Source organism: Ctenopharyngodon idella, chromosome 15, assembly GCF_019924925.1.
Source record: "Ctenopharyngodon idella isolate HZGC_01 chromosome 15, HZGC01, whole genome shotgun sequence".
Taxonomy (NCBI): Eukaryota; Metazoa; Chordata; class Actinopteri; order Cypriniformes; family Xenocyprididae; genus Ctenopharyngodon; species Ctenopharyngodon idella.
In genome coordinates, this window is record NC_067234.1 from 36527246 (window position 1) to 36547114 (window position 19869).

Here is a 19869-nt window from a genome sequence, read left to right on the forward strand (position 1 = left end):
CATAGAGTGCAACAGTGTCCGCCCAATTTATCAGCTGCGTTGGTTCCAGAAGTATTTTTTTCTGTTTTCACTTCTTTAATGTGTATTTCAGAATTTAACAAGATATTCAATCAGAGAAAAACAGAGTGTGGGACTTTGCATTAAAATTAAACAACAGTCCACTCAGCCTAGGTGATGTAAATGTAAAATTTGCACAAAAGAAAATTTGTTTTTAAATGTTGATGAAACTGTCTAATAATTGTACAAAAATATGCATTAATGAATTGTGCACAATTAAAACCAGGAACATGTTTTAAGCAAGTAAATGTTGATTTCACATTGACTATGCAGCAGGCCTAGAAAAAGGACATGCAATCTGCATGTTGAGACCAGGAATGAGCAATCTAGACTAAGTTAGATGCTTTTACCCAAAGTAGTGGAACCAGAGAGGTTACATTGGTGCCGTGACCCGGATGGGAGTGAGTGTAACGGAGGCCAGCTAGTAAGGCCTCAAGAGATGCTCCAGAGGTCTTTAGAGTCCTTGTTAACTGCCATGCCGGAAATGCCGGTTTGAATCTGGGGGTGAGTAGAACCAGAGGGGTTACAGAAGCACAATTATCACTGGGACAATTCACCTGCAAACCTGGTGCTTCATGCCATTGCTTGCTTCTTTCAGCAATCTTGTCACATAACCAAGCTGCACCCTGTTGTTCATATTTACTACAGACTCATGAACTCAAAGCAGAAACCCTGTGGTCGGGCGATTAGTCCTGCAGTTAAAGGCGTGTAACACATTAGAGATGATAAGGTGGTCAGAAATGATGTCATAGCTTTCAACCTCCATCTGTCCGCTTCTATTGCTCTCCTCTACAGACCACAGAAACCACAGCTCAGAGCTTACAGGAAAACATCAGACTGCCGTCTGCCCACCACTCCTCTCTGCACGGACACACTCAACTGCTGGAATGTGATTAGTGTGGATGAAGGATTGGTTGTAGTACATATAGTACATGCTGTCAGGTTCAGTGCAGCCAAAAATGAACAATCGGTCATCGTTTACTCACCCTGATGTTTCTTTTCTTCCATTAAAACACAAAACAAGACGCCCCTGCTGCACTTTTGCATGCAATGAAAGTGATTCCTTCAAAAATGAGGCACTACAGGCAGAAACATTTTTTTCAGCTTTTTCATGCACTGGTCAATTTTGAGCTATGTGTCTACTTGGCTTTTCATAACATGTTGCTTCATACTAGTAGATGGAAAACATCCAAAATACACTTTTAAGTGTTTATTTTATTGCACTTTCTCAATTTGCATCTGTAGATTTCAATGACAATACATTTATTTAAAGGCTGTGAGTTTTTTTCTCCACTTCAGCAGCACTTACATACACTAAAATTTACAGTTTAATTCCCATCTATATACTGAAGGTTTTTACTGAGGGGTTTGTTCATATATCATTCCCATGATATATATTCAACATTTTATTCCTAAAAACATGGTGAAAATGCTTTTTTTCCTGGCTGCTGACAGTATTTTCTGATTTATGGAGTGATAAAAAGAGAAATCCAAAATCCCCTCTGTGAAAACCTTTAAATCTAATATGTCGATAAAATTAAACAAGAATTCTGAACCTGGCTTTATCTAATGTTCAGATTTATGTTCTAGAATTATATGCAAATTAATGCATATTTAATTAGATAATTCCTCATTTGCATATTTAAACATAACATTTCAGAAAACTTGCAATGCAAAAAATGTTTGCACTTCTTAATGTAATCAATCAACTGGGGAAGTATGCTGATGTCTATTAGTTATTTTTTTACCCTATTCAGCTGGGGAGTCTTGTATTAAAATGACAATAATCACCATAAAAGTATAATAAAATGTGCATAGGACTTGTGCACTATGTTGAAAATTATTCAGTAGCCATTCAAAAGCTTTGTATGATGAACAGACTGATGGGTTTAGTAGTTTCCCCCCTTTGCTTTTGCTAATTTTAGCTATTATTAAATGTGATGAGATCTGAGAGCTTTGGGAATATCTTCAATTTCTTAAATTTCAGTCTCTTGCATATTATTTTTTGATTGACTTCATTCACTTGCGCAGAAAGAGAAGCATGAACTTTCTGCTAATCAGTTTGATTTGTGTTGCATGGAAGACAAACAGGTTTAAAAACAACATAAGGAAGAGTAAAGGATGGCTGGAAGTGAATGTTTTGACCATATTATTTTATGTTTTTCTGCTGTTTTGATTGTCAGGGGACGAGACCGTCTTCACTAACTGTGTGTGTGAAAGCAAACAATGTTGTTCCTTCTGTCTGCGTGTATCAATCCATTATTTCCCAGAAATCCAGTGACAGGGGACCTGCCAGCAGATGTTACCGTTCACCATGATCTGCAGCGCTTTGAGAAACGCAGCAAGAGAGGAAATGCGTGATTGTGAACTGACACACTCACCAGATATGAAGTTTGTTCCAGTGTCAGTCATCTCAAAAAGGCATTGCTTGTCTTTTCAAGGGCTTCTGGGAAACTGCAGTGATGCCACCTGTAGCCATGACAACAGAGAGAGAGAGAGAGAGAGAGAGAGAGAGAGAGAGAGACGATGCTTGCTTTATGATCCATAGAGAAATATATAACACAGAGAAATGCAGATTTCATCATTAACATGAGAGAAGAGACAGGTCATATTAATTGTATAGCTCTATACTATTTTTGTACTATTGTCTCATTCGTGTCTATTTTTATTTTTGCCAAGGTATTTTAATGCAAATATCATATACTTCACTGAAACATAAGTGAGAATTGAAAGAGCAGCAGACATCAGCAGTAATTATTAAGCAGTCGTGTTGTGACTATATTATGAGCTTTTACACACATTCATCATTGTGAAGTGTTTATATAACAACTAAAAATAATGCTAAGTGCAATAACTGGAGCTCCAGAGAAACAGGCATCTCAACGCTATTCATATTTCATCAGCACAGAAGAGACCAAAGAGAATATCATGAAAAATTAACAACATTATGACAGTGGGTTTGAACTGCTTGTGTTGAGAGCACATCATCATGGATTATTATGAATTGTGTTTATTAAGTCGACTATACTACTAGTTGCAATTAGCAACAATTTTGACTCGGTCAAGTAAACAAACACCCACATCACTCCAGTTCAGCACACTAAACTCCACTCACATTTTCTTCAGAAAGATCTAGTTATTATTCAAATCATGACTGATTTCTCTCAACAGCACAGTAATAATCAATAACGGTTTTCTGATACGAGTTCACACGCATTTGAAAGGTGGGTAGTAATTTTATCATCTTCTAGGATACTTTGTTTTGGCCCATTTTCTTTGCATGCTTAGTATGCACTATTTATACCGTATACATTTATACAGTAGACACACATTTATGTGTATACTGTACACACACACACACACACACACAGGTATATTAGTGCTATCAAATTACAATTTAAAACAGCTGTTTTCTATGTGAATATATAGTAAAATATAATTTATTTCTGTGATCAGCATCATTACTCCAGTCTTCAGTGTCACATGATCCTTCAGAAATCATTCTAATATGATGATTTGCTGCTCAAGAAACATTTCTGATCAATATCAATGTTGAAAACGGTTGTGCTGCTTTATATTTTTGTGGAAAACATGATACACTACCATTTAAAAAGTCTGGTGTGTGTGTTTGAACTCTACAGGAACTAACATAAAGTATCTCATGAGCTTAACTAATAGTGTATAGTGTTCCATCAGATGGTCCTTAAGAAGACAGCTGCCCGTGTCTCGCGTGACACTTTGCAATGACCCTATTTCATCCAAACAGCTTCTCTCCTTCTCTATTTTCTCCTCTGACACTCATTTGTAATTCAGAACATATGCTGAAAGCATCCATTCATCCACCCCATGCAAAATGCATAAGTGTGGTTCTTCTGAAGTGATATGTTTAGTGTATTTACCCTCAACGCTGAATGTGTCGGAATCACTCATCTCAAGCCTTAATAACAGACCCTGCAGAAGAATGAGATGCTCAGATAAAGAGGAGGAGATTTGATTCTATACAAGCCGAGTGCTGAATGTGTCTTTTGATGGGAGGATCTTTTCTCTGAGTCTGTTCTGAGAGCAAAAGTTCAGAATCTTGTGCAGATCAGCGTGTGGCAGCATCATGTCTGCAATATAAACTTTCACATGTAAGCACAAGACTATAAAGTATCTTTACGGAATAATGACAGAAAAGCATCTGCCATTTCTGAAGGACACTTAAAGTCAGCATGAAAGTAGAATAGAATGTTAGTGATAAACACACACACACACACTCACACACACACACACACAGTTATATGTACTGTTCAAAAGTTTGGGGTAAGATTTTTTTTTTTTTTTTTTTTTTTTTTTTAAATCAATACTTTTACTTTTGATAAAATTGATAAAAACTGACATTTATAATGTTAAAAAAGATTCTATTTAAAAATGCTGTTCCAAAAGATTAATGTTACAAAATATTTCTATTTCAAAATGTATCAAGGTTTCCACAATATATATATCTATATATATACAAACGGTTTTCAACATTGATAATAATCAGAAATGTTTCTTGAGCAGCAAATATGACAATAAGCATAATTTCCCCCCAGCAAAACAATTTATGCTCTATGCATATAAACATTGCAAACACGGTGTGTACTTTATAACGAGTCACTTCGTTATATCGTTATTTAAGAATCTGTGTGAAAACACGTGAATGTAATCATTAGGGGACTGATGAGACCGTTGAGACAGGAGACTGAGTTCACGAGAATGAGATTTTTACACAGTATTTTTAAGAAATCCTCAATGACGAAATACATGACTAGAAAAATAATCTGCAGATGCATCTGAAATGAGTATGAATCATCTGCATGAATTTCTGAGTATGAATTACCATATGCAGTAAAATACAACAATATTCAAGCACTGTAAAAGGTTTTGCCACAAACTCAACTGACTGGCTTCTCTTCAGACCTTAGAACATGATTTATGAGCTTCTACAACTTTTGACCTCCTAACTGAACTTTCCACAAAAAACAGTATAAATAAAAATGAATAACAGATTTCTCTTAGTCTTATTAAGTGCAAACATTAAGTGCAACCATAATCAAAGCACTCTCTCAATATTCAAAGTGCAAATAGAGACCAAATTTTTCTTCAAGCATGATACAGAGATGAGAGATGGTTACAACTACACAGTCCAGCCTAAGATAGCTTTCATATTGGGAGATATTCACATGGGAGGCGCTTTCAAAATGCGGGGTATTGAAATCATATTTGAATGTGCGTTTGCGTTTTACTTTCACTTTCGAATTCGCAATCGTGTGAATAGGGAGCGGCGGTGCTGAGCTCGCATTCTGTAAGATAAGTCATTTGTCAGACACTTTTAGGCTCTGTTGTGCAACGAATCCTCCGCCATGGTCTCGTCAGTCATCTCGTCACTTACTCTCATCACGTGATCAGTGAACTCTGATTCCTGCTGCACTATGTACGACTCTGCAGCTTGTGTTTGATGAGCTGGATGGGATTGAAGAGACTGTTATCCAACTGAATTAATTTTTTTTATTTCTGTAAAAAGTAAAATGACAGCTTTTTACCTCGTCACATTTTAACCTCGTGAGATCTCGTGGCACCCCTAGTAGTCATACAATTAAATTTCATGCATCATTGCATTCTGAAATGCCAGATAGCATTTCATAAAGCAATGCAATTACATGTGCATTTTCAGTATTTCCACATGGGGAGCTATAGTGGACATTCACATCTTCTATGCCAAGTTTTCTCTGTCAACTATACTCTCTAAAAATGTTTTGGCTAAAAACAAAAAAATGAATCGTTTTGAGTTATGACAACTTCTAATGAAATTATGTTCAACCAACAAACTACATTGAGTTAGAGGAACTTGATTTGTTGCATGATCACAAATTTTTAATTTGATTAATTGCGGTCACCTGGATTTCTTTTTAGAGTCTAATTACTCTGTGATTGACTCAAAAACATCTTTGCTCAGAACTTACGAGGCTGACTGTATGATCAATCTGTCTAGTGTTAGAAACGCACGCACGCACGCACGCACGCACGCACGCACGCACGCACACACGCACATTCCTCTGGGACACTAAGATAACATGCAGTCAAACAGGACAAGCCACTTTCTATCTCTAAACGCTGTTGCTGTGATGATCAAAGTGAGCTCTTCATGCTCTCCTGTGCTGTTTGTGCTTTTCTCCTCCTCAAATACGTCGCTCTCTATTCCTCTCTTCATCACTTCAAGCCACCACATTATACTCTCTTATCCAGCTCTCATAATGAGGGCCAAATCTCCCCTTGTGTTTGCAGTTTAAAAATCTCCCCAGAGCTGCACTTTACAGTCAGGACGCTTTCAAATCCCCTTCTGCAGGATTAGGGTGAGGATCCCTGTGATTTGGAAAGTAAAAATGGAAAACGTGACCTTCCATACTGAAATGTGAAGATACAGCTGCGAGCAGCAATTACGGGGCCATCGGAGAACCCACTGCAACTGCGGCACAATCGCAAGCTTCCAGACGCCAGCAGAAATATGATTTTAGGATAATCGCTTCAAAGGTTAGGAGCAGATTTAACTTTTGACCAGCACAGCTCATCGGGACCCTCAGGGTCGGCTTCAAAGCAAAGCCAAAAAACACTGACAAGATGCAGATGACCTGTTTGCCATCTTTGTGTGTACAGGGCAATATGACTGACCTTATAACAATGGGTTTCTCTGCACTCAGAATGAACAAATGGACCTAAATAGAGCAGAAGCATGACATTAAATCATTTTTTACAGTTTATCCACCACTAGGTGCTGCTGTACTTTTCATTTGAGCCTAAATTTCAGCAAGATGTTCAGTAAGAACTCTCTTCTGCTCACCAAGGATGCATTTTTTTGAATATCATAATCGTCATAATTGCGTCTTTAACGGACTGCTCTGTCACTTAAGTTATGTGCATCCTGTCACCGTTTAAACTGCCCTGTCAATCATCTTGTCACAGTTAAAATCCTCCACAATCAGTTTAATTTATTTTCCTACTGCATCAGAAAGAAATGTAGTAATCTGTCAGTCGTGGGTCTTTCATGTGGAGCATCTCGTGTGTTTGCATAATGATGGATTTAAAAATGAATGTCCAAACATTCTCAATGCTGCTGCAGATGAAATATAACGTGGATAACATTGAATAAATACCTTTTCATCAGAATAGATACTGATTATTATTCACCCAAACCCCTTTATCTAAACCTCTCTACTTAACGGTCTCGCACATCCACCATGTTTGACGTTTTTTAACACAATTTATTTGTTTGTAGTTCTAATCGAATCCTCGTCCAACACGCAATGGGTTGTGGGCAATATTAGCTGTTATGGATCTGCACTTTGGACTCTAACTGGAAACAGTAGACCATCCGGGTATTTTTGGAACACTCATTTCAACTTACTATGATTTGGGACACACTCATTCTAATTTTGAATACTCTTTAGAATGGATAGTATGCAAATTGGGATGCATCATCATTGTTCTTATGACTGTCCAATCTGAAATATAAGCTTTTTTAAACACTATTTCAGCATAAGAAACAACACTTATGGGGCAGTTAATGTCAGATTTGGTTGCTGATTTGAAATATGTTATTTAAATGTGAGTATGGCAAGCAGTTTTTGAAATTTCAGGATTCCCCCATTCAAGCAAATAGGACTTGGTCTTGGATGCCCGAAATAGCTGCCCGGAGGCTTTGCAAACATGCCGAGTGAACAGACTTTTCTTGAAAGGGATTTTGATATTACTTGCTTCAAACAGTAGTATGCTATTGTTGTCGCATGACCTCATTTACATTGCATGCATGGATCAGTTATTTTGCCTTTTTAATTCAAATTTTTCTGAACTTTTGGCCATCCAATAACATAATGTGTAAAAAAAATCCAGTTCATTAGTCACAAAATAAGTGGAAGGTGAAGTTAAGCACACTGCATTGTGGGATACAGTACCCAGTGCAGCAATCTCTCTTGCATACTACACATTACATCAAATGTCACACAGACATTCTGCATACAGAAAGTACACACACTATGCACAGTATTTCTACTGCATAGCCAGTGTATTACTCAGAAGCTCCGCCCACCATAACCTCTTTAGCTGTGAAATCTGCTGACATCAAAAAAGAGCTACAATTATTTTCTTCACACTCAGTGCATTGAACATGGGGTGCGTCTCAATCAGAACCATAGGTCGTGAATCAGTTTATCGTACATGAATTCGGGACCCTGGATCACTACACAATGGGACATTCTGACAACGACAACATCCTTGTACATCGTCACTACTGGTATTTATGAACATCTTTCTGGCATTATTTTTTATTATGCCAATGCTTTTATTCACATTGATCAGTGAACATAAAGAGAAAGTCAACTGTACTTGCCTGACACACGAGAAAGTACCTCATTGGCTCTCATGCTTGAGTTTCCGTGACCAAAATTTGGATGCTGTAAACATGTTCGGTGATCAATGTTTATATGTGAATAAAAGCCTAAATCATTTTTACAGTTTATCCACCACTAGGTGGTGCTGTACTGAAAATGCACAACACCCTGATCAGTGCCTGGACTACTCATCTAGAGATGCAGACGTACACGCACTCATATGTGCAGCTCTAGCGTGTCTAACGTGTGTTTTATCGTCTGTGTTGTTGTAATGGCTCTATAAGTTGGCAGGCAGATCACAGCTCACAGACGTGAGCTCACATACATATTACTCATAATTCATTGAGTGCCACTTCACACAGAAACACTCCATCCACGGACAACAGGCTCATTAGTGTTGGTACACGTCCGCCTCCAACGCCTGACTTTATGCCGTAACAGCTCTTTGTTCTTCTCTTGTCTCTGCATCAGTCAGGTTTTAATATTCCTGGCCGATCGCCACAGTACGACCCATATGAATGTTTTATTTTGCAGGGAGCAGATCTAAAGCGTGTAACATTAATGCCAGAATAATCGGTCACTGATCTGCCAGGGTGTCGTTCAAATGAAGGTTTATTACGCCAATTTGTACGAAGGTGACCGGCTGTTATTTTCACATCTGTGTCAGAATATTTCAGCATCAACGCCATCTCTCTCTCTCTCTTCCTTCATGCTGGATGGTGATATTAAAACAAACTCACTTTGTGCCACAGCCATATCACCCAGTAGCCCAAGACTGGTTGTCCACTGAAGCTAAGCAGGGATGATCGTGGTCATTACCGGAATGGGAGACCTCCTGGGAAAACTAGGTACCTGCTGGAAGAGGTGTTAGTGAGGCCAGCAGGGGGCGCTCACCCTGGGGTCTGTGTGGGTCCTAACACCCCTAGGACCCACTATACTCTAACAAGCACCGTCCTTCGGAGGAGACTTTAAACAGAGGTCCTGACTCTCTGTGGTCATTAAAAATCCCATGGCACTTCTCGTAATAGAGTAGGGGTGTAACCCTGGTGTCCTGGCCAAATTCCCTCCACTGGCCCTCATCAATCATGGCCTCCTAATAATCCGCATCCATTGAATTGGCTCTATCACTCTCTCTCCTCTCAACCTATAGCCGGTGTGCGGTGAGCTCACTGGTGACGCTGTTCTGTGGCTGCCGTCGCATCATCCAAGTGGATGCTGCACACTGGTGGTACTTAAGAGAGACCCCTTGATTGGGTGTACATTAGTACAAAAGTAATGCGCTATATAAATGCCTCATTCATTCATTCATTCCTTCATTCACTTACACATCTAGGACATCTAGGCCTGACCATCTAGTGGTCTGACCCTTGACCAATTGATGTCAAATCCAAAAGAGTAAAGTTGGAAATTTTGCAGCTGGTGAATCACCCATTTAAAGAGCCTGTGAAATTACATGAAAACTTATCTGGCACATCAACGATGTCATTTACATGAAATGTCAATATATAAATATATTATTTGCATTATGATTTTAGGACAAAATTGGACCAAATTTGTAGAAGGAGTTGCCTTTTACTTCAAAATGGTGGACAAGCAAAATGATGGAAAATGAAAAATGATTCAAAACATAGAGAAATCAAAACATGGAGATATCAAAATTTGGATGTTTTCAAAAGTTATCAGTTTTTCTTGCAAAAAGCCTATTATTTCTGGAACACAAGTTGGCACAGTGTTTAAACTTCTCAGGCACCTTCAGGACATGCTGTCAGAAATCCCTACCATTTTTTTTTTTTTTTTTTTTTTGTGCCGTTATGTCAAATTGTTTAAAAGATATTGCAATTTATGACAAATTTCAAAATGGCAGACCGATGATTCATCCTATCCTGGCAAAACTGGCACGAGGAATCCACAGACACCCAGATCATGATTGTCTCACAATCTGTTCAAAAGATTAACATTTTTGAGATCACATGACCTGTAGGTGGTGCTGATCCCAAATTTGGCATGGACATTCAGGTCATGGCTCCAATGAAGCATACCAAGTTTTGTTTCGATTGATCAAAGTTTTGCCATGATACAGCCTCTGAACCAATTTTGAGTCAACATCGTTTAGTTTGCCACATCATAACTTTTGAACAGAGATGAATATCAAAATTATGTTGGTCCAAAGATCATCATTCATTGAGAAAATTGGACAAAATTTGAAGGAGACTTTTCAAAATGGCAACTACTGCAATTGGTGTAGTCTTAATGTAAGATATAGAATGTGATCAGCATGAAGAGAGTGTTCTGGTTAACTAACTTTCATTTTTCTAGATCAAAGGGTTCAAAAGTTACAACAATTTTCAATAGTGAATTTTGAACTGGTGTTGGCACTATAGAGTTGATACTAAAGACCCCAATGTTGGTCAGATTACTATTTATTACCATCACTACAAGTGTGCCAAATTTAATCATTTTCCTACTTACGGTTCATAGGGCTTCCATAGACTCCCATTGGGGAGGAGGAAGAATAATAAAGTAAATGTGCCGTCTTGTACAGGGAATGAAAAAGATATTCAGTGATTCATTTTATTCCCTGTACAGGATGGCTGTGTTTTTCAATTGGATTTTAAACCGGCTCACTGAAATAAATCGGAATGGTTATTTTTAGTAAGTCACTCCCAAACAGAGAAGAAAATCCACAGAGCGATTCAATATTGTAGAGTTAAAGGTGCTGGAATCTCATTAATGTTTAATTAGAGGATGTTTTTGTTAGAACAACAACCCAGAGCTCATAAATACAACATCTGCATGAATGTACTGCGGCCGGTTAGTTGGTTGAGTGTGACCTGTTTTAACCAGCCTCCAACCTCTTTCTGTCTCTCTGTGGTGGTGTGTTTTACTGCCCTGCGACAGTCGCTCAGCACGTCGACACGCAGCAGAACCAGGGCTCGATGGTTACTTTTTTCACCAAGATGCACATGATTTGCTCTTAATTTAAAAAATACAGGAGCACATAAAGGGGTGAAATGAAAATGTATTAAATAGTTAGGCTAACCCTAACCTAACCCATCATTTTTTAATCGCACACATTTCTATTTTTAGTTGCAAACGCTCATACCGTTGAGCCCTGTGAAGGACCGTAAGGCTGCGGCGTACTTCTGAATGTGTGCGGCTTCATTCTGCTGTTTGGCAGTGGCTAAATTACGACACAAAATCTTGGTTCATCCTCATAGTTCTTCTTGGACGAATGTCAGATTTTCAAAGATCCTGTTTGGAAAGATAAACACTGAGGCTGGCTCAAGAAAAGCAGCCACAGTGTTCCTGTAAAGAGCATTTTCTGCTGTGGATTACGCTTCACAATTTCTTAATTCCCTAAAGATGCTTTTGTAATTTCCTCTAGATTATGTGTGTAATCTCTCCACAGGATTATGATGTGTTCCCATGATGCTGAAGTCATGATGCTTGAACCGGTTTTAACTCAGACTCTTAATGTATCTTAATGTGGTTTAATGCTGGTAAACCCACACGCCTTCACAAGCTTCTCTCTCTCTCACACACACACACTCACTTGCGCAAACATACACACGTCAACACACACACACACACACACACACACACACACATACACACAGATTAAGCATTTGGAAAGGCAACTGAAGTTATCATTGTAATTTCAGGAGGAGTACGCCCATCTAATTTTCTAATTGATACCAAAGTATAAAATCAGCCTCTACCACTTCTCGTTGTTAGTGCTTTCAGCATCCCTCCTCCTCCCCTTCTCCTACTTCTTGTATATTTTTGCCTCTGTAATAGGGGGCAATCGGAGCTGGAGTAGAATATCCTCTCTGAGCCCCTCTATAACAGACAGCAAGCCAAATCTGTTTACCACTTACGCTAAGATTATATGGACACACAAACTCGTGAATTAGTATATAAACCAGTGTTTAGGACATTTGTTTGCAAGAATGATTAAGAAAATGGAAAACACTGATTGATGGCTGTTCTGAATATATCAGAGTCTCTGCAGGATTGTTTGAGATAACTGGATAAGAATAGCTAGAAATCATTTTCTAAAGGTTGCAGGGGCAAATTTCCATCGGAACCTCAAGAACAAATCCTTGTAATGAATACATTTAAACTAAATTGCTTTCTAGAGTACAAATGTCTCCAATAAGTGCTAAAATTATCTGACATTTGAATGCAAACTCTGTCTCTGCATGTGCTGTGAGTTTAACACACATTATATCACAACTAAAACGAAATTGTGTTTTGCAGCTGGTGAATCGCCCATTTGAAGAGCCTGTAAAAAATTATTTGAAATAACTTATCTGGCACATCAACAATGAGGACACAATTTTTGATGCTTTTACTCTATGACTCACAGGAAATAATCATTAGCTGAAAACATTAGTTGCACACACATACAAGACTATACAAGTGAAGCATGATCATGTTACCCAGAGCTCACCCCCCTCCACCACCACATAATACCGGAAAATTAAAACGGAATTTGGGAAAAAATAGGGGGGGGGGGGGGGGGGGCTTCACTTCTGTAGATGTTATTTCTATGGAAGCTTGTTCCCGCAATGGAATAAAACGATTTAAAAGACAATTGGGAACAAGCTTCCATATTTTTCTGCTAATCAGTCTGAAGAAGTTTCCTTAACTCTGTGTGAAGAGCTTTTTCTCATTCTGGTCTCGTTCTGTGGTGTACTTTCTCCATTCGTCTCCTTTAAGCCCTCTGGCTTCAGACTCTCAAAGTCCAAACAGTTTTTGTGCTACAGTGATTCCTCACACGGGCTGCAACGCTTCAACGCTCACATTACTGCAAAGCCGAGGCTCAGTCTTGTTTATAAATCATTTCCCTCTCTTTAGTCACAGAAAAACAGCTTGTACAAGCATATTTTTAACCATGTACATAATGCATTAAATTCATTAATTTGTAATGTCATATGACATTACACATTTGCTTCGGAGAGATTCAGGCCAGAAACATACACTACACATGAACGTCAACGCATTGGAAGTGCGTCCCATGTTACACATTTAACATGCACAAACCTCAGTTCTCAGTGGAGCGATAGAGTTTCCTTCAGAAGTCTGGTTAATGAAGCCAGATGTGTGATTATTCAGGTAGCTCCTATACACGTCAACCATGACAGTATTTACCGCTATAGAGGCCCTTACGACAACCCTGAATGCAACATCGCATAATAGAAATCAAAATTGACCGTACTTGTTTTTCTTTTTTGCAGGATTTATTATAAACGTTTCATTCATGCACATCATTATTTTAAATTCATGTTCCTCGTAATCTTGAATCAGAATAACTTCCTCTCCCTCTTGCAGCATCTCTGATGATGAGGGCGGGGCAACCTGTCACTCACATGAGATCCACCAATAGAAAACCACAACCATCCAATCAATTCCCCACGGAGAAAATCAAGCCCCGCCCTACATTTGTTCTTGTTTGCGAAGCTGTTTCACATACGTCACAATAGGGAAGAAAAGACTAGCGCAACTTCCCTTTTATGCGTCTTTAATCCTGGAAAACATGATGAAATTTGTTAGTAAAACTGAGCTTGAACCTTTGCATTCATGTACCTGTGAGTATAATGAGACACTGTTGAGATATCTTCTGTATTCTACAAAAGATTCACTTGCGATTTGTCTTTCATATGGTGCACGTGTCTTTACCATTTCGGATTCAGATCAGTTGATAATTCCTGTAGGACGAGCGCCAAAAATTAGTCAATTAGAGAAGAAAAGAAGAGGGTGAGAGCGAGAGCATTAAAGGAAAATAATCAGATTATGTTTCTGGGAGAAGAGAACATCTAATATTAAAGCTGCGATAAAATTAGATCCTGTAGATACTGTACGCCCACCTACATGCACGCTCTCGCAGGATCGATGTGTTTGTGTCACCCCGTCTCATTAATAACTCCCCTCCTCTCGCCAGTTTCACGTGGCAAACAGGCAAACGCTGGAGGGCTGCGGGCGGCTGTCCTCTCTGGCAGAAATACGGCCTTTCAAAGCACGAAGGAAGTCCTGCAGGACTGCTTAAACATCTGTACACGCTCTGCTCGGCACCAGGGACGAATCCATTATGCATCGCAGCTGCTGCAGAGGAATATGTCACCTTCAGAAACCCAGAGCGCCTCCTGTGATGAAATGTTAAAGAAGAGCACTTTTAAATATTCACTTTGTCGCTCTTCAAAACATCGTGTTGGATGCGGGAAACAATTGTTTGACGCACTTCAGATGGGAGGAAAACAGTCAAAACGGAGTTGAGGACCTGAACCGAGAGACGGGGGACTATGATACCTCTCTAAAGGCATTGTGGGATATTCTGCATCCTGTTATGGCTAAATGTAGAAACAACTGCATTAAACACCATGTGACCTGGATAGTGCATGCACATGTTTACCATGCTGCCATCACTATCAAAATGAAACGGGGCGCTTGTTTTCATGCACATCTCCGTAAGAAGATATTAAAACATGAACACACACTCCTAAAAATACTCCATGCAGACTTAAAATTGTGTTGTGTTAAAAGTTTGGAGTCAGTAAGATTTGCTTGAAAGAAATTACTTTTATTCAGCAAGGATGCATTAAATTTATCAAAAATTGACATTTCAAATGTATGCTGTTCTTTTGAACTTTCTATTCACCAAAGAATCCCGAAAAATAAAATGTATCAAGGTTTCCACAAAAATATGAACTGTTTTCAACAATGATAATAATCAGAAATGTTTCTTGAGCAGCAAATTAGCATATTAGAATGATTTCTGAACGATCATGTGACACTGAAGACTGGAGTAATGATGCTGAAAATTCAGATTTGATCACAGGAATAAATTACATTTTACAGTATATTCACAAAGAAAACAGCTGTTTTAAATTCTAAAAATAGTACACAATTTTTACTGTATTTTTGATTACATAAATGCAGCCTTGGTGAGCAGAAAAGACTCTTTCAAAAACATTAAAAATCTTACTGATCCCAAACTTAAGTTAATCCCATATTATACACTATCCTGAAAAAGCAAAATGGCAATTTTTTTTAACAATCTCAAATTATGATCCGACTTTATCTAATGTGGCGCAGGGCGACCTGTCATATTCTACTGTAACAATATTAAACTGGTTGGGAGGAAACTAATTAATAAGTTAATAAGGTCCCAGCCGAAGGGAACACTAATCACCATAACGGTGACTTCAAACACAACAACTACTTACCAAAAGCACTAAATAGCGCTAAAACCTCTATTAATGCGAACAACTTGTGTGCATGTCTCCATGAATCCCCCATGTATTGCCCTAGCATGCATAATTAAATTAATCAAGCGCAAGGGCTTATGGGTATTCCACAATCGCAGGATCCCACAATGCAGCGTGACCAGTTATATTATACACTATCCTGAAAAGGCAAAATGTAGTAACTACACCAACAATTAGCTATCTTGTCAGATTGGATACACTGATGAACATGTAGCCAGAATAAAAAGATAAAGCTAATAATAAACTCTAATAATAATAATAAACATAAAGCTGGTAATAAACTCCTGAACACTGAAACTCGGTTATGCTTTCTGTTAGTTTGAGTGGCCTGCCAATATATGTCAACTTCTGACTCAACTAATGACATGAGTTTGGGGGCGGGGATATCTGTTTGATGAGCAGTTCTGATTGGCACATTCCACCTTTAACTTTTAGCTTGATATATTTTGAAAAATATGGCAAACCGACAGTGATTTGCTTATAAAGTCAAAACAGTCGATGAACTGCCTTTGCCGATACATCTGTCTATTTTTACACTAGCTATGATTCAGGATGCACTGATCAAATCTCACATACTATATAGAATGGATAAAGTATGAATTATGCTGCAGAGCTCGAGCTGAGCACGTCTGCACCTCACATTGATCCCTCTCTGTGTCCTACTGTCAAATTTGCATACTGTAACAATAATCCATATTCGTTTTCTCTCTTCTTCCCCGTCAGGTTGTTTTTAGCATCACAGATGCGTGCCGGATGTGGTCGGGAAGAAAGCAGAGATGGTAAACATTAGCGAGGAGATGCTCTCTGCCTCTCTCTCTCATGCATCAGCGGCCATTTTGAGAGAGTCAGTTTGCAGTAATATGAAAACAGAACAAATTCAGCAGCAGAGACGGCAAATGAGCAGAGCCTGAATTATTTATAACCTTTCATTTCACCACCGGAGAAAGACGAGCTCAGAGAGAGAGAGACAGAGGAGTGAGACAAGGCTCTTTTGGGTTTCTATCATTCATATTTTCTGACAGCAGGTGTTCAGACCATCATGTCCTGTAATGGACTCCAAACATCATCACACTCACATCAGACATAAAGCCAATTCCCTCAGTTTTATGATACGTTCGAGAATAAAACACGAGCGACTTCATTGAGTGCAGTAAAGAGGACTAAGTTTCGACTCACTCAGCAGTTTATTCAGTCTCAAAACTCTTTTGTTCATCATTGCTATATGCTGCGGGTTGGTTTTATAAACCCTGTTGCTGGATGATCATTTTATCCATTATTTATGCAAAAAACATGTATCATATTTTGACCAATTCCTTTTATCGTTAGCTGTTCTTTGGGATCATCAATATTTTCTTTCTTTGTTTTTTATTCAGCAAGGACACATTACATTGATCTGAGATTGATCTCATAGATTGTAAAGCTGTTTATAATGTTACAAAAGACTTTTATTTCAAATAAATGCTGTTCTTTTAAAGTTTATATTCATCAAAGAATCCTGAAAATAAAATGTATCATGGTTTCCACACAGATCTGAAGCAGCACAACTGTTTTCAACATTGATAATCAGTAATGTTTGTTGAGCAGCAAATCATCATATTAGAATGATTTCTGAAGGATCATGTGACTGGAGTAATGATGCCGAAAATTCAGCTTTGATCACAGGAATAAATTACATTTTAACATATATTCAACGTAGAAAACAGTTATTTTACATTGTAATAATATTTCACAATTTTTACTGTATTTTCGATCAAATAAATGCAGCTTTGGTGAGCAAAAAAACTCTTTCAAAAACATTAAAAAATCTTCCTGACTCCAAACATCTGAACGGTAGTCTAACTTAAAAGCATTACGATTATTAGTTTCTTCAATATAAATCAGTGAAGGAGGGATTGTCAGTCTGTCAAAATGTTGCAGGCGCAGGTTAACCAGAATTTCCTACATATCAATAAGGGTTAAAATATAGTTAAAGCAGTCACTTTTACAATTTGAGCAGTATTACTTACAACAACAGTATGGATCTCAATCAGGGTGTCAGCATTACAATCGAACAGATAATGTTACACTAAAACAACCTATGAGTCAAAACATTTTCTATACAATAAGGATTCTTATCAGACACTCAAATGAACCGATTCACTAAAATGAACCAGATTTCCCAAAGCTACTCAAGAGAAAGAGAGCATCTGAACATTTGCTCCATTAGCTCAAGTATAAACCAGCATGTGTGATAAAATATATAGTAAAACAGCAGTTTTATCAACACTAGTTTAGAAAAAGTAGCTACTGGAAAGACACACTACTGAATAGTTCTGACAGAAAAATCACAACAGCCCAACCACATTCTGGTCCTGCTGTAAGAAACAACATCCAAATAACATCAATGATATCGCAGCATAACAACAACATCGTCCCACGCCAACAAAATCACTAATTAATCACACAAACATGGCGCCAACACCGAGCAACATCTAAATGTGGCTCTGATGCAATGTGGCCGTAATCGTGTTTCACCTCCAACAGGCCAAACAGATCCTGAAAGTAGAAAAAAATGCTTATTTAACAACACAAACTAACCCGTCTTGCTTGTCTGCACACTGGAAGAACTGCGAATCTTGACCTTTGGGTCTTGAATCAGACACAGACCGCAGGCAGGAGGTGAAATCAAGACGCTGTTTTACTCGTGACCTTCAAACCGACGTCCCCCGAAACACCAGCATCACCATCTCTGAAGGCCAAACACAGAAATCACTACAGCTCTTGACAAGTCTTCAATGAGGTTACGTGACGACGAAGGGCACCTCTGAAAAATCAACTTACAGTCATTTTCATTCCTCTCGTTTCTAAAGCATAGTAAAAGTGTATTCAATGCTGAGTGTCCAAAAGTGGGAAACTGTCGAACGTCTGGCCTCTGAAGTGATGATTTAAAGAAATGAAAGAGCTGTAAAACCAATGGCCCTTAAAAATGAGAACAATCATGCAGTTAAAGAAAAACGATGGTTAATACACTCATTAATACCTCTTTAAACGGCTCACATCACACCTTTCATTGGCATTTTACTCTTTTCCCTGAAGTCCACTTGTAATATTCTTAAAGTTTTTAGCTGCAAAAACAGTCATAATTTACTTTAATAGGCCATTTTCCAGTCGCCAAAATAAGACAAGCCATTCTGGTGCTTCTTTACCATGAGGATTCAAGCGTTTTAGTGTCTCTGATTCATACTGTGACTGATTCAACAGGAGTTTGTTCATCTTCATTCTGCCAATCATTGCACAGAAGCTTATAAACAGCTCCTTTACTTCACCAGCATGACAGTTCTGCATCACAACTCCACTATTTATATAAACTTGTGAATCTGCAGTAAAACGCGACACACAAACAAAGTTCTCACTGACATGATTTGACACCCGATGAAGAGCAGGTTCAGTAACGCACGCTTTCTTTCACAATGTCAAACTTCCTGTATAAGAAAAAACAAAACAAACAAACAAACAAAAAAAACACTATTACCCTATACTAAATAAATAAATATAATTGAAAATTATATGTATTATATACTATAATGAATATACTATAATTTATTGTAATATATAAATAATAAAATAAAATTATATAATACAGTACAATATATAATATTTATTTAGAATAACTATTTACTTATTTTAACATAAATAAAAATAGTAAAGAGCTGCATGTTTAATAAAGTATATAGTAAAACAGCAGTGTAGTGTAGTTTTATCAACACTACTGTAGTTCATTAGTAATTTTTTATGTTCCTTGAGAAACATAATAACTTGAAGTTTTTTGAACATATATATATATATATATATATATATATATATATATTAGTGCTGTCAATTGATTAAAAAATTAACTAGATTAATCACAATTTTTTTTTATTTTTACGTTTTTAATATATTTTATAATGTAATAATTTCACAGTTACCAAACAGTCTGCACTGCACATGTTATAGCCTAACTTAAATATAGATTAATCCCTATTAAAGCTACAAAAGTTCTTTAGTCAAGAGAAGTGAGTAATTTTTTCTTTGTTCTTTGATAATCTTTAATGACATTGGCTACTGTCACTTTAAGAGCTGCCGCTGCTGCACATGACGTGGATCTCACATGCGTCCCA

At 37.8% G+C, this 19869-nt stretch overlaps 1 protein-coding gene across 1 annotated transcript in view; it reads right to left on the minus strand.

Moving 5' to 3' along the window:
* The window catches only part of lrfn1 (leucine rich repeat and fibronectin type III domain containing 1), a 139519-nt gene that overhangs the window by 49716 nt on the left and 69934 nt on the right, over positions 1-19869 (minus strand). Inside the window, 1 exon segment of the mRNA XM_051861801.1 lies at positions 2439-2526. The gene's annotated coding sequence lies outside the window, so the exon portion shown is untranslated.